We start from the raw sequence: 15,000 nt of genomic DNA, 5'->3' as shown, positions 1-15,000 counted from the left end.
TACCCCCAGAGTCCACTACAGATTGAGACGGCTCCAGAACTTGGCGCACACGTTCCTCACAGTCTCTGGGAAGATTTTTCGAACACCTCCTCGATCTTGGCCACCAGCTTGGCTTTGGTGTTGCAGACAGAGCGGTTGGTGTCTTTCTCAACTGCTACAATCCGGACAATCAAGAGGCCAGAAATTGGGGCTGGTGAAGTCGTAGAAAGTCTTCTAAATTTCTCCGGAGGTATGGTAAGGAACCGAATCCTGCTGCCATACATACGACCTTCGAGCAGCAATCCTCTCCACCCAGGGTATTTCGTCCGTCGTTGCGTTCTGAGTTCAAATTCCACCGAGATCGACTTTGCTTTTCATCGATAAATTAAGTACCAGTGAAATACTGGGGTCGATGTAATCGACTAGTCCCCAGCCTCGCCCAATTTTAGGCCTTGTACCTTTAGTAGAAAGAATTATCAACGAAAAAGTTGCCTTTGTTACTGCATAGGGAAGAAGGTCATATTTCATGTTTCATCGTTTTTTATTTTGAAATATTTTAAAACCTGATCCTAACTTTATGTTGTTGGCACTCCGTCGCTTACGACGTCGAGGGTTCCAGTTGATCCGATCAACGGAACAGCCTGCTCGTGAAATTAACGTGCAAGTGGTTGAGCACTCCACAGACACGTGTACCCTTAACGTAGTTCTCGGGGATATTCAGCGTGACACAGTGTGACAAGGCTGGCCCTTTGAATTACAGGCACAACAGAAACAGGAAGTAAGAGTGAGAGAAAGTTGTGGCGAAAGAGTACAGCAGGGTTCGCCACCATCCCCTGCCGGAGCCTCGTGGAGCTTTTAGGTGTTTTCGCTCAATAAACACTCACAACGCCCGGTCCGGGATTCGAAACCGCGATCCTACGACCGCGAGTCCGCTACCCTAACCACTGGGCCATTGCGCCTCCACCCTAACTTTATATGCGTAAGCAATTACCTTGCATTGAGAAGATAATGCACTGAATGAGCCTATGCTGTTCAAGAGATTGATATATTTGCAACACGTTTGTCATTTATCTTACGAGGTCTGCCACTAAGATGTTGAGTAATTAAGTTTTCCATCAAAAGAACTACGCAATGCAGATGTTAAGCCCAAAGTGCAAACAAACTTCAAAGGCGTAGGCAACTTACGTCACGCTAGAAAAGCGTAACATACTTCAACTGACAGAGTCAACATTTTTGTACGAAATTTGCCGAAACATTAGCCTCAAAAGAAAAAATAAATGGCGCAGTTATATTGGCGAATATGATATGCATTTAGAAAAAACATTAGAGTTGTACCGGGGATTGGAAGGAAAGTACGAAATGAAGCCGATGCACACTTCAAACTATGAACAATGCTTATGAACCAAACAGACACTCTCCTTTCTGAAGATGCAAATGACGTAATTTCGATGAAAAACACTTGTATAAATTGCATATGTTATATGTATGTATGTATGTGTGTAAGTATGTAGGCATGTATGTACGTGTGCGTATGTTTGTGTGCGTACGTATGTACTATACATACACCACACAACACACATATATAATATCTATCTATCTATCTATCTATCTATCTATCTATCTATCTGTGTGTGTGTGTGTGCGTGTATCGATAGATAGATAAATATACAGATATATATATATATATATATATATATATATATATATATATATATATATATATATATATATATATATATATATATATAGATAGATAGATAGATAGATAGATAGATTTAGTTATGTTATATTCTGTTAATAACGTCTAACTCGTCCACCTGCAACGAATAAATGTCCAACTGTATTCCTTCTTCTTAACTCCAACTTATATATATATATATATATATATATATATATATATATATATATATATATATATATATATATTTATATAAATAAGGATAAGATCGATATTTAAAATATTGATTTTATCAAGTGGCCAGCACTTAGATACCCTGTATTATAATTTTATATATATATATATATATATATATATACATGTACACACACACACACACACACACACACACACACACACACACACACACACACACACACACACACACACACATATATATATATATATAAGGAAAGGAATATGAAAATGCAGGAGTCTTTTAAAAGTATTTATTAACTTAACCGGTTTCACTTATTTAAAAAGATTTTCATAAGTAAAGTGTGAGGCTTTGTGTATCCTCTGTAGGATAAAATAAGTATCAGTTGAGCAATGGGATCGATGCATTTCTGGGATCAATATAATTCTGGGATCGATGCAATTTTGGGATCGATGTAATCGACTTCCTTCTCCCTTCAACAGTTACTGGCTCTGTACCAAATTTAGAAAGAATTATAAATAGCTTCCACTACTGTAAAAGGAAAGAATCAGAGAGGGGGGGAAAGAGAAAGTGATAGTGAGAGAGAGAGAGAAATAAAGAGAGAAAGGAAGAGAGAAAGAGAGAAAGAAAGAGTGGGAGAGAGAAAGGAAGAGAGAAAGAGAGAGAGAAAAAGCGGGAAAAAGAGAAAGAGGAAGAGAGAAAGAGAGAGAGAGAGAGAGAGAGAGAGAGAGAGAGAGAGAGAAAGAGAGAGGAAATATATTTACACATCGTTGGTAAATTTACCATTCCAATACCTCAACAATGTTCTTTTATTCTTGAACTGATTTCAATCCTTGGACTGTGGCCATGTTCGAGCACTGCCTTCAAGCGATTTTCATCTATTATATTCACCCTAGCATTGTGTGAAGCTTATTTTATCGATATCTATATCTATATTGTCATCGTCGTCGTCATCATCTCCATCATCGTCATCAAGACATATCTATTTATCGAACGGCTAATTTCACATCGTAAAATGTCGCATCTCGGTCGAATTAATAGCACAAGATATTTTTTATTGGACATACATAAGCATGCGCGTGCACACACACACACACACACACACACACACACACACACACACACACACACACATACACACACACACACACACACACACACACACACACACCTGTCTATGTATGTGTGTGTGTTTGTGTATTATCAGTTAGCTGTTCATAAGTCAGAAAAAAAAATCCGCTCTTAATTATAAATATTTCATTTTTGTATTTGGTTTGCAAGATTCTTTATGTGAATTCGTGTGTTGAAGCATATTTTATTGTGTCTGGGGAGAGTCATTCTCCTTTAGTGCCTTATTAATTTAGTACACTCACCGATTTCCACTCATTTACTTATTTGTTTCTGCTAAAATTTTCGTTGCGACTCGCAACCTTTCCAACAGTCGTTGACTCTTGAAAAGGTTGCAACTCGCAACGAAAATTTTAGTAAAAATAAATAAGTAAATGAGTGGAAATCGGTGAGTGTGCTAAATCAATGAAGCGCTAAAAGAGAATGACTCTCCCCAGGCACAATAAAATATGATTCAAGACACGAATTCACATAAAGAATCTTGCAAACCAAATACACAAACGAAATATATGCGTGTGTGTGTGTGTGTGTGTGTGTGTGTGTGTGTGTGTGTGTGTGTGTGTGTGTGTGTGTGTGTGTGTGTGTGTGTGTGTGTATTTATATATGCATATATAATAAGGGTGGCTTATTAGCAATTTTACAACCGAAAGGCAGAAATATATACTACGTCACTAAAGTGAATAAGAGCGCTAGTCCGTATCGGTATTGCTAGAAATATGAATCGAAAAAACTCATAACCACAAGAAGCACCTAACCATGTATGTATTGGGTTTCTTGATTAGTTCTGAGTGTATTTTTACGCCACCAACAATATTATAACTGCTGAGCAAGCTGGGAGAAGGAATGTAGTAAGGGGCTTATAGAGCAAGCACTAAAAAAAGGAACTGTAGGAACTTAGTTGTGGTTTGACTATCGGAAAGCTTTTAATAGAGTACCGTTTGGTTACATTACCAAGGCATTACAATTAATCAAAGCTCCACAGTCTATGATAACTGCTATTTAACATCTAAGACATGACACACCACTATACTTTTCAAGGAAGATAAACGAATCAAATCTGATACCATACAGAACCAAAAAGGTATCTTGCACTATTGCTCTATAGCCTCTCAGTAAATCTTTTATCATAACTGCTTATAATGTATTGCGGTTATAGATAGGCTGTTCTGAAACCAGAAACATCTCTCACCTTTCCCATACAGACGACCTGAAGTTGTACGGGACAATTATTAGCCACGAGAAAAGACAGTTGTATCTCATTACCCAATGTGCTACTGACATTGCAATAATGTTTGGATTCAAATGTCTTACTTTTCAGAGATAAAACGAAGAAAGCTTGTGTCCTACCCTACCTTACCTTACAAAACTAAACATTACGGTTGTACAATACAACTTTTGCATTCAGGTGAGAATAGCAATTATCTTGAGCTAGGTGAGAATGTTAGGTATGGTGGAGCCATTAATTAAGAAAGAATAAAAGAAATATAGTCGTCAAAACTTTCCGCCTACAAAGCTCTATTACATACAACATCTTTATAATGTCAAGGTTGACCTATGATCACGATATCAGCAGCACAAAATATGCAGTAGATTAACATTTAAGACGAGAAAGACTTTGCAAATGATAGCGAAAAGAACAAGGACCCCGACCTATTTTTGTTACATATATATGTATATATATATAAATGTACATAAATATGTAACGTATATGGTATAATTATAAACAGGGCAAATTTTTAGCCTTTTCTCCGCAGACTGAAAAAAATGATGAACAACCTTAATCGATTTTCGAACCTTATTGGGTTCACATCAGAGGCGTTTACACCATTCTGACAGTCTCCAGAGAAACAAGCACCCAAACTGTTTATATTCTCAATAAATGCAACAACAATTACTTTATGAAGTTGTCCATAATTTGCATACCGAAAGTGTTTAACACTTTATAAATACCATATATATTTCTTTATTGCCCACAAGGGGCTAAGCATAGAGGGGAAGACAAGTACAGACAAAGGGATTAAGTCGATTACATCAACCCCAGTGCGTAACTGGTATTGTATTTATCGACCCCGGAGGGATGAAAGGCAAAGTCGACCTCAGCGGAATTTGAACTCAGAACGTAACGGCAGACAAAATACCGCTAAGCATTTCACCCGGCGCGCTAACGTTTCTGCCAGCTCGTCGCCTTGTAGGTATGTATATATCAATATACATATCTATATATGTAGAACGATAGTGGACAAGAGGTGTTTCCACACCCCTCAAAAAATCTGGAATTCCTGTACCAATGCCCAACTACCGGGTGCAGTTTAAGGTCTGGCAATATGACCATCCCCAAGTACAACAATATATATATTAGGGACAAAATCCAAAATTACAGGTAAAAACTCAATTAAAATCAATTTATAAAAAATTAAAATTAAATTGAGCTTTATAGAGTAAAATATATATAAATATAGTTTTAGGGAAAAGAACCAAGTTTCATGAACTCATCGATGAAAATCCACTATCACAAAGTAAATATCATAAAATAAAGATAATATTATCTCTATCTTATGATATTTACTTTGTATTATATTATACTCATTTATTGTGCTTTTAATTATTTATTTTTCTATATGTCACAGTGGATTTTCATCGATGAGTTCATGAACCTTGGTTCTTTTCCCTGCGTCATACTAATACATCCTTTTGTTATTTACACCACCTGTCCTCGTCTGTTGTTGTTTTTTCGTATATTCTCCCATATATATATATATATATATATATATATATATATATATATATATATATATATATATATATATATATGTATATATATGTGTGTGTGTGTACATGAAAGTAGTAATTGAATTGAGTATAATCTAATAGAGTTGTATTCAAGAAAATTTGTTTTTATTATTTATACTGCAAAATAGAATTACATTTATTGGATTGGAAAGATGCAATTATAAAATAATATGTATGAAAGGAAGAGATCAAAGAGAATGTAAACTGACCCGTGAATGACTGTTTTAAGAATTTGAACTTATTTAAATATATCCTAGATTACGTAATCAACATCAAAAAATAAATCTAGTTTTGTCAAACGTTAAATTTAGACTTTAAAAAGTATCTTGCACTCATTTAGGGCCTTAAATGGTGCGCAATTCCTCCACGCTACCGTTGGCTCGTAGTTGTGGATGTTGTCGTTGTTGTTGTTGTCGTTGCTTAACTCTAAGTATGGATTGATTGAGCAGATCTGGGCTCAGGGACATTCCGGCATGTGACCATCCTCTCTTTTTTTTCTTTTTTTTCTCCTGATGTTCAGCGACATCCTCCTCGGAACAAATTATGCAATGCGTCATCCCCCCACCCCCACCCCGGTAGAATGCAGAGGCGTGATTCGAGGGGGTGATTTAGCTGCTGTTTCTTGTAGATCGATCGGTTACATAGAAAGTCTCTTCGTGTGTCTTCTGGTGAGGAACATGAACATGACGACTACGACGACTACGACGTCGACGACACCACCGCCGCCGCCGCCGCCGATGATTATGGCGACGGCGATGACGACGATGATGACGATAATGACACCACAATGATGGTGATGACGATGGTGAGGAAGATGCTGAGGAGGATGGTTGTAATGAGGATAATATGATTAGCAGCCCAGATGTTAAGCGATGCTAATTACTTTGCTGACGGACGTGGCGGTGTGGGTACTGAGGTGGCAGCTATAATGGTGGTGGTGGTGGTGGTGGTGGTAATTGTGATGGTTTGATAGTGATAATGTTGTTGTTGTTGTTGTTGGTGGTGGTGGTGGTGGTGGTGTGATGGTTGTAACGTTGTTGTTGTTGAACTCCAGGTCAGCTTAGATTTAACAACTAATCTTTTCTTCTGATATCCTGCACTAGATCATCCAATATGACATTTAAAGGTATTTGGATGTAATACAAGGAAGATTTAGCTACTATTACTAGCAGATCGAGCAACAGAATAGAGCAGGCACCGGCCACTGTTTTCGAAAAGTGGGCTGCATGAGACATGGCTCGTCATCAGGCGGGCTGCACTACCGAAAATTCAACGTAATTTTTCGTTTAGGTGTGCCACACAGATAGTCCCGCGGGCCGCAGGTTTGCCCATGACTGCAATAGAGTCTTTTTATTTTAGCTCGGGGCTTTAAATTGTTTAGCCCAGTGCCAGCCCTGACCGAGCAAACCTGTGATCAATTTTTTTGCAACCGTGACCATCTCGTCTGTTTTGGATGATATGTAAGGACAGCTCTACCGCGCGTGTCATTTCCTTAATTGGAGATGGTGGAGGTAATTCGAAGGAGATTTGATTGCTATTTCTAGGAGATCGAATGACCAAGAGAGGATTTTCCAATGATGTTGCGTCCGTGTAGAAACAGCAGCAGCAGCAATAGTAGTAGTAGTAGTAGTAGTAGTAGTAGTAGTAGTAGTAGTAGTAGAAGCAGCAGCAGAATTAGCTTCTTCTTCTTCTTCTTCTTCTTCTTCTCTTTCATCATCATCATCATCATCATCATCATCATCATCATCATCATCATCATCATCATCATCAACAACACCATTATCAGTAGTAGCAGCAGCGGCAGTAGAAGTAGTAGTAGTAGTAACTGTAAAGTTTGCTGCTATTAAGGTGTGAAACTGAATGCATCTATTATGATGATGATGATGATGACAATGATGATGATGATGAAGACCATAAAAACAGCGACGACAACGAAGACAGAGATGGCGATATCATCACCATCGTGATAATAGGATTAAAAAAAAAAACACTCAGTAGCTAAAACGATCTGTTGGGTCATACAGTAACATCCCCTGCGGCAAAAACCGGGTGGCTTTTGAATTCACTAAACGATTTATTTGAACCTCTCGGTTGACATGCGCAATCACCTGTGTATATATTTCTGTATACATGCGCGCACAAATGTGTCTACGTGTGCACGTGTATGTGTGAGTGTGAGTGTGTGTGTGTGTGTGTGTGAGAGAGAGATAGAGAGAGTGTGTATGTGTGGGTGAGGAGGTGACTGCTGTATGTTCTTGTTTAAAATCTTGAAACCACAATTTAAGACAAAGAAACAAGAGCATAAACTAGTTAAATGCTGTGGAGATGGATGGATGACATAGGCTCGGGAGCAGCGGATATGCCCCCCCCCCCCACCCCAAAAATATTTTGCTGCGTGTGTCCACAAACATTTTCTTGTGGGTGGATGTCAATAAAAACGCATGTATATATGTCTGTGTATTCTTACGATGTCGCTTTACTAACACTCCTTTGTCTTGTGGTCATAGTTATTACGTATCGTAAGCATTATTCTTAACACAACTCACAGATCTGGCATGACATCCTGTAAATTAAGACAGTTGATTAATCTAACAGATTTTCTTTAAAGATTTACATTTCTCGGAAATGCCTTTTTTCACAATATTTAGTCCAGTTAAGAGATTACATCCGTTAATATAACTACTTACTTGGTACCATATCTGATTCTTAACACCTTAGCAAACTAATCTTAGTTTATTTTTATATTGTAAGTCAGTTTTGTTATTTAAAAAGACAACTAAAAAACTTCATATTTATAGATACAGACATAGGCGAGTGGTTAAGAAGCTCAGTTTGTAGTCTCGTATTTTCGGGTTCAATCTCACTGTGCAACACCCTTGGCAAGTGTCTTCTACTATATTCCCAGGCCCATAAAGCCTTGTGAGTGAATTTAGGAGACGGAAACTGAGTAGGAAATCTGTCGCGCGCGCATGCGTGTGTGTATAGATGTATGCATGTGTAGAGCAAAAAGGCGCAGGCGTGGCTGTGTGGTAAGAAGTTTGCTTCCCAGCCGCACGGTTCCGGGTTCAGTCCCACTACGTGGCACTTTGGGCAAGTGTCTTCTACTATAGACCTCGAGCCGACCAAAGCCTTGAGAGTGGGTTTGGTAGACGGAAACTGAAAGAAGCCCGTCGTGTTTATAAATATATATATATATATATATATATATATATATATATATATATATATATATATATATATATATATATTTATGTTTGTGTGTGTCTGTGCTTGTCACCCCAAGATCGCTTGTCAACCGAGTTTGGTGTGTTTACGTCTCTGCAACTAAGCGGTTCTGCAAAAGGGACCGGTAGAATAAGTACTAGGCTTACAAAGAATAAGTCTTGGGGTCGATCTGTTCGACTAAAGGCGGTGCTCCAGCATGGTCGCAGTCAAATGACTGAAACAAATAAAAGAAAAGAATATATATGTGTGTGTATGTATATGTACATAAGTGTTTGCATGTGTCCTTGTGTTTATATTTGTCCATTCCACTACCTGCTGGTTTGTTTACGTCCGTCCCGGTATAGTTGCGGAGCTCGGCAAAAGAGACCAATGAAATAAGACTTAAGTTCTAGGCTCGTCTGGGATTCGAAACCGCGATCTTATGAGCGTAAGTCCGCTGCCCTAACCACTGGGCCATTGCGCCTCCACTATATGAGTCAATATACAAGACACAAGAATAGTCTCGGCTTCCTGTTGCGTTGCAGGATCGGAAGTAGATACTTCTGACAATTCAGGAAGATTTTTCTCGGATTCAAATTATTTCATATGACATAATGGGATGGAGGGGAGGGAGAGGATCATAAGTGGAATACCTCTAATCATATGTATGTCTCAGTCAGGGCTGACCCGAGACTAAACAACAACAACAACACGTATATTATAAATAATGAAATACATGAAACAAGTGTGACTTTATGATACTCGCGTGTTGATAACCATGAGCCAAAGATGAACGCTGGATCATTACCACGTAACAATTCATTATCAGACAGTGGTTCTATATCTTTCAGAGTGCAGCGCCCTTTCATAGGATTACATTTTACAAACACAACCTCCACATTTTTGAGAGGTGGGAGGGGGAAGACAGCAGATTATTTTAATCAAATAGAAGCTTTTGTCAGCGGCTTATTATCTTATCCTTCACGTACCTGTTTTTAGATATTTGCATGGATTAATGCCCTCTAATATTATTTTGTTTTTGGAATTACTAAAAAAAAAAGATGAGGACATGTAATTATTTCAAATTTTGGCACAAAGCTAGCAGTTGGTGGATGTAGGGGTGAGTCGATTACATCGACCCCAGTACTTGATTAGGATGGAGGCGCAATGGCCCAGTGGTTATATATTATCCAGATCTCAATCCAAATCTCAAAACATATGGAGCGTTGTTGAGAGAGAGGTCGGTCAATGAACATAACCACAACACCAAAGATTCTTTGAAAGCTGCCATAGTCAGAGAATTGCCTATAATGAACGAGGACCACTTGATTCGAGCATGCAGATGATTTAGATCTCATATAGAAGCAGTTGTTGAAGCTGAAGGTGGCTTTATTGAATAACATTATAGAAAAGAAGGTTTATTTCTATCCTCATAGCATTTTTTTATGAATAGCGTTATTATCTGTTATTATATATCTTTTTCTTTATAACCATAAATCTGTCCTCAGATATCTTACGCACCCTGTATATATATATATATATATATATATATATATATATATATTATATATATATATTATACATACAAACTGCATATATATGCATGTATATATATCGTGACACTTCGTCGGTTACGACGACGAGGGTTCCAGTTCATCCGATCAACGGAACAGCCTGCTCGTGGAATTAACGTGTAAGTGGCTGAGCACTCCGCAGACACGCGCACCCTCAACGTAGTTCTTGGGGAAATTCAGCGTGACACAATAGGTGACAAGGCTGGTTCAACATAAACAAGAAGAAAGAGTGAGAGAAAGTTGTGGTGAAAGAGTACAGCAGGGTTCGCCACCACCCCCCTGCTGGAGACTCGTGGAGCTTTGTGTTTTTTTAGCTCAATAAACACTCACAACGCCTCGCTTGGGAATCGAAACCACGATCCCACGACCACGAGTCTGCTGCCCAAATCACTGGTCCATTGCGCCTCCATATATATATATATATATATATATATATATATATATATATATATATATATATATATATATATATATATATATATATATATATATATATATATATATATATATATATATATATATATATATATATATATATATATATATATATATATATATATATATATATATATATATATATATATATATATATATATATATATATATATATATATATATATATATATATATATATATATATATATATATATATATATATATATATATATATATATATATATATATATATATATATATATATATATATATATATATATATATATATATATATATATATATATATATATATATATATATATATATATATATATATATATATATATCGAATAATTATCAGGAGGCCAGCACATCTAAAGAATCAAAGAGATTCAGAAATATTATCTGCAATCTCAGGGGATTAAGGTACATTTTAAAAAATAACGTCGACCACTAACGTGGACAGTTAATGCGCTTGTGATCTATTTCTAGCGCATTAACTGTCCACGTTAGTGGTCGACGTTATTTTAAAAAAAATATATATATATATATATATATGTATACAGGACGGGCTTCTTCCAGTTTCCGTCTACCAAATCCCCTCACAAGAGTCTGGTCGGCCTGAGGCTATAGCAGAAAACATGTGCCGAAGGTGCCACGCAATGGGACTGAACTCGGATCCATGTGGTTGTGAAGCAAGCCTCTTACCACATAGCCATATCTGCGCGCACGACACACACACACACACACACACACACACATACACACGCACAAAACTATAAAATATGTACATCATAGTAACCGCAAGCACTCCATGTCAGTGATAAACAAACCTTCTACTATACTTTATCCACCTATTGGTGTATTTCGTCATCTGTTTATTTCTTTACTCTCGTACATTTACACCCTTCCCCCCCCCCACCTCCACACACATATATGCATTATGTATATTTATGTATTAATGTAGATACATGTTTGTGTTTGCGAGTATTTATGTCAGTGCATGTTAGTGTGGCAGTGGCTGTGTGCGCGCACGCATGCGTGGAAAACAAGCCGCGCAATTTCTCACGCTTTCGTACTACTCCAACCTTTGTCGCGAAATAATATAATTATGGCACCTTTCAGCGAAGAAAGAGACGTAATTTTTAAGACTATTGCGTTAATAAATTTCATAGATTTTTTTTTTTTTATATAATAACGTGTAATTAACTATGATACATTCATCCCGACTACCTCTGTCATGTAAATATTTTGTCACACACCTCGAGGTAAACTGGTAAATTTACACCTGGTTTCATAGTATCACGATTCGAAAAAAACTACCAGCCATTGCAATATATATATATATATATATATATATATATATATATATATAGGGTATCGCACCTAGAAAGCTACCCTCCGAAGAACAAGTCCGGTCAAAATAGTTTATGGAAGACCAACAGTCGCCCATGCATACTAGCCGGTCCTCTCCACGCTACCGATGTTATCCAAGGGAAAGGCAAAGGCCGATACAGCCTGGCACCTGTGACGTTGCAACTCATTTCTACAGCTGAGTGAACTGGAGCAATGTGAAATAAAGTGTCTTGCTCAAGAACACAACACACAACCCAGTCCGGGAATCAGAACTTACTACTTCGTAAATGTGAGCTCGACGCACTAACCACTGAGCCATGCACCTTCACCATATATATATAGAGATAGATAGATAGATAGATAGATAGATAGATGTGTGTGTGTGTGTGTGGGTGTGTAACAATACTCGAACTATTCCGGATTCCGGCGAAGTATAGTCGGTAGCCTTCTAATAAAGTAACATTATACAGCCTAATAAAGAGATGAAGACACTAAATAGTAATTAAAAAAAACCTAACCTTCTTCGCAAAGATGAGGCTCGTTAACACAATGCTGCTAAATAGCTGAGGACCAGGCAATTGCACTCGGGGATGGTGCAGTAGAAAACTCGCATGAAACTTGGAAACATAGTTATGAAGAGGAGCCAAGGTGAAGATAATTATTTATAAGATTAAACGTTATAGAAGAGAGCTTTACTCGAAGAAATCAACGCCAGTAATGGTTTATTTTCAAGGATGAAAGTCAAAGTTGACCTTGAAGGGATTTGAACTCAGGGTGTGGGTATCAAAAATATTTTTCCGTTGGTGGTGGTGGTGATGGAGGGCTGGACAAAAGAGTTGATTATACGGAAAATAGTTTTTGATTAAATTTTATCGATCGAGCGCAGAAAGGTGGAAAGCAAAATTTACCGAAGCGTGATTTTGAACTCAAAACGTAAAAAAACTTACACGTTTCAGCCGATCCACCACCGTTAATAAATAAATAGTCACAAAAACACGCGTTAAAAGGGAGGAAAGGAGCACATTATAATAATAAAGAACGATAATAATCGAACTAAAAGGTATAACTTATGGGTAAGGATATAGTTACAAAAGGCGAGGTGACAATAATGGAAAACCAAAACAAAAAGGTTCGCAACTCCATTAATTATTGCTTTTTTTTTTTAGGAATAAGAACAGCAATTTTAAAGGAAGGAGTGAATCAATTAAATTCACTTGACTAGCACTTTATTTTATCAGCCTCGAAAGTAGTGCTGCAAAAATGTAAATAAATAAAGCAAGAGAAAGAATATATATATATATATATATATATATATATATATATATATATATATATATATATATCATCATAAATATACAGGGATTAGCATTGAGTTGCTTCTCCAACATACTGAAAATTTAGAAATAGCAGTCAAAGAACTAATGATTCTAAACTACAAATTTTTCTCTAAACGGATGGCGATATCTATGGCACACATAGAACAAAAAACCGGAGGGAAAAGCGTAAACAAAACAAGTCTTTAGTTAATTCGTATCCAATTAACTAAAGACTTGTTTTGTTTACGCTTTTCCCTCCGGTTTTTTGTTCTATGTGTGCCATAGATATCGCCATCCGTTTAGAGAAAAATTTGTAGTTTAGAATCATTAGTTCTTTGACTGCTATTTCTAAATTTTCAGTATGTTGGAGAAGCAACTCAATGCTAATCCCTGTATATTTATGATGATAAATGGTTTTACCGACAAAGGTTTTTTCATACTGAACTACTTGGCAAAATTGTTAATTATTAATTCTATTATTAATTGACGATTCCCTGCCCTTATTCTTGTATATATATATATATATATATATATATATATATATATATATATATATATATATATATATATATATATATATATATAATAGTTGATGCTCGAAAATAAAGTAATATTTATTTTATATCCGGACATAAGGACAGCAATTTTGCGGAGAAGGTTCAGTTCGGCCCTAAAAGCATGAAAAGCGAAATTCATCTCAGCAGAATTTCAACAGAATTTAAAGGTAAAAAACCAAAGACAGATTTAAGAGAAAAAGAAATAAATAAAGAAAGAAAGAAAAGAGAAGAAAAAAATTCAACACATCCTTCGCAGGTATTATATTATTTATGATTTTCACCACGCGATTCGCTTCGTACAGCGAATCTTGATAGCCGGTAGAGTAGATTGTGTGGCTGGCTGGTTAGTCAGTCGGTTATTTGTTAATGTTTAGTTGCAGGGTAGACACGATCTAATAGACTCTATGATCAGAAGTATTCCAGTGGGAAGAAGGAGGGGGAACTACGTTTCTTTTTCATTTTTAAAAAAGTCTCAATGGAAGTTAAAAAAAAAAAAGACAGAAAATTGTATATACGGCATGGTTTGCAGGGTATTTGACTGCTATGTCTAGCAAATTGACTGCCCGACCGGCTAGTGGTTTCCTTGTTGGGTGCCGGTTACGTTGATGGATGATAGTGATAATGATGTTGATGGATTTGCATAGCGGTGGTGGTGGTGGTGGTGGTGGCGTTGAGCGGGGAGTAGAAATATGAATGTATGTGCGTATACATATGTACATACATACATACATATTATCACTTCAAATAAATACTTGCTTTGCCCTAGGTCATATCTAATTGAGCACAC

The 15,000-nt window shown here is 36.8% G+C and overlaps 1 protein-coding gene across 2 annotated transcripts in view; it reads right to left on the bottom strand.

Annotated features, from left to right (window-relative positions):
- The window catches only part of LOC106875656 (monocarboxylate transporter 9), a 56,173-nt gene that overhangs the window by 40,172 nt on the left and 1,001 nt on the right, over positions 1-15,000 (bottom strand). The window contains exon 1 of one of the 2 annotated variants that reach the window (XM_089338066.1): positions 12,859-13,059. The exons of the other annotated variant lie outside the window; for it this stretch is intronic. The gene's annotated coding sequence lies outside the window, so the exon portion shown is untranslated. Of the gene's footprint in view, positions 1-12,858; positions 13,060-15,000 lie in introns of those variants that run through there. 2 annotated transcript variants of the gene reach the window in all.

This window comes from Octopus bimaculoides, chromosome 20, assembly GCF_046866305.1.
Source record: "Octopus bimaculoides isolate indiv1 chromosome 20, ASM4686630v1, whole genome shotgun sequence".
NCBI classification, from domain to species: domain Eukaryota; kingdom Metazoa; phylum Mollusca; class Cephalopoda; order Octopoda; family Octopodidae; genus Octopus; species Octopus bimaculoides.
Note: the sequence above shows the minus strand (reverse complement) of the source record. Positions and strands in the feature narration are given on the sequence as shown.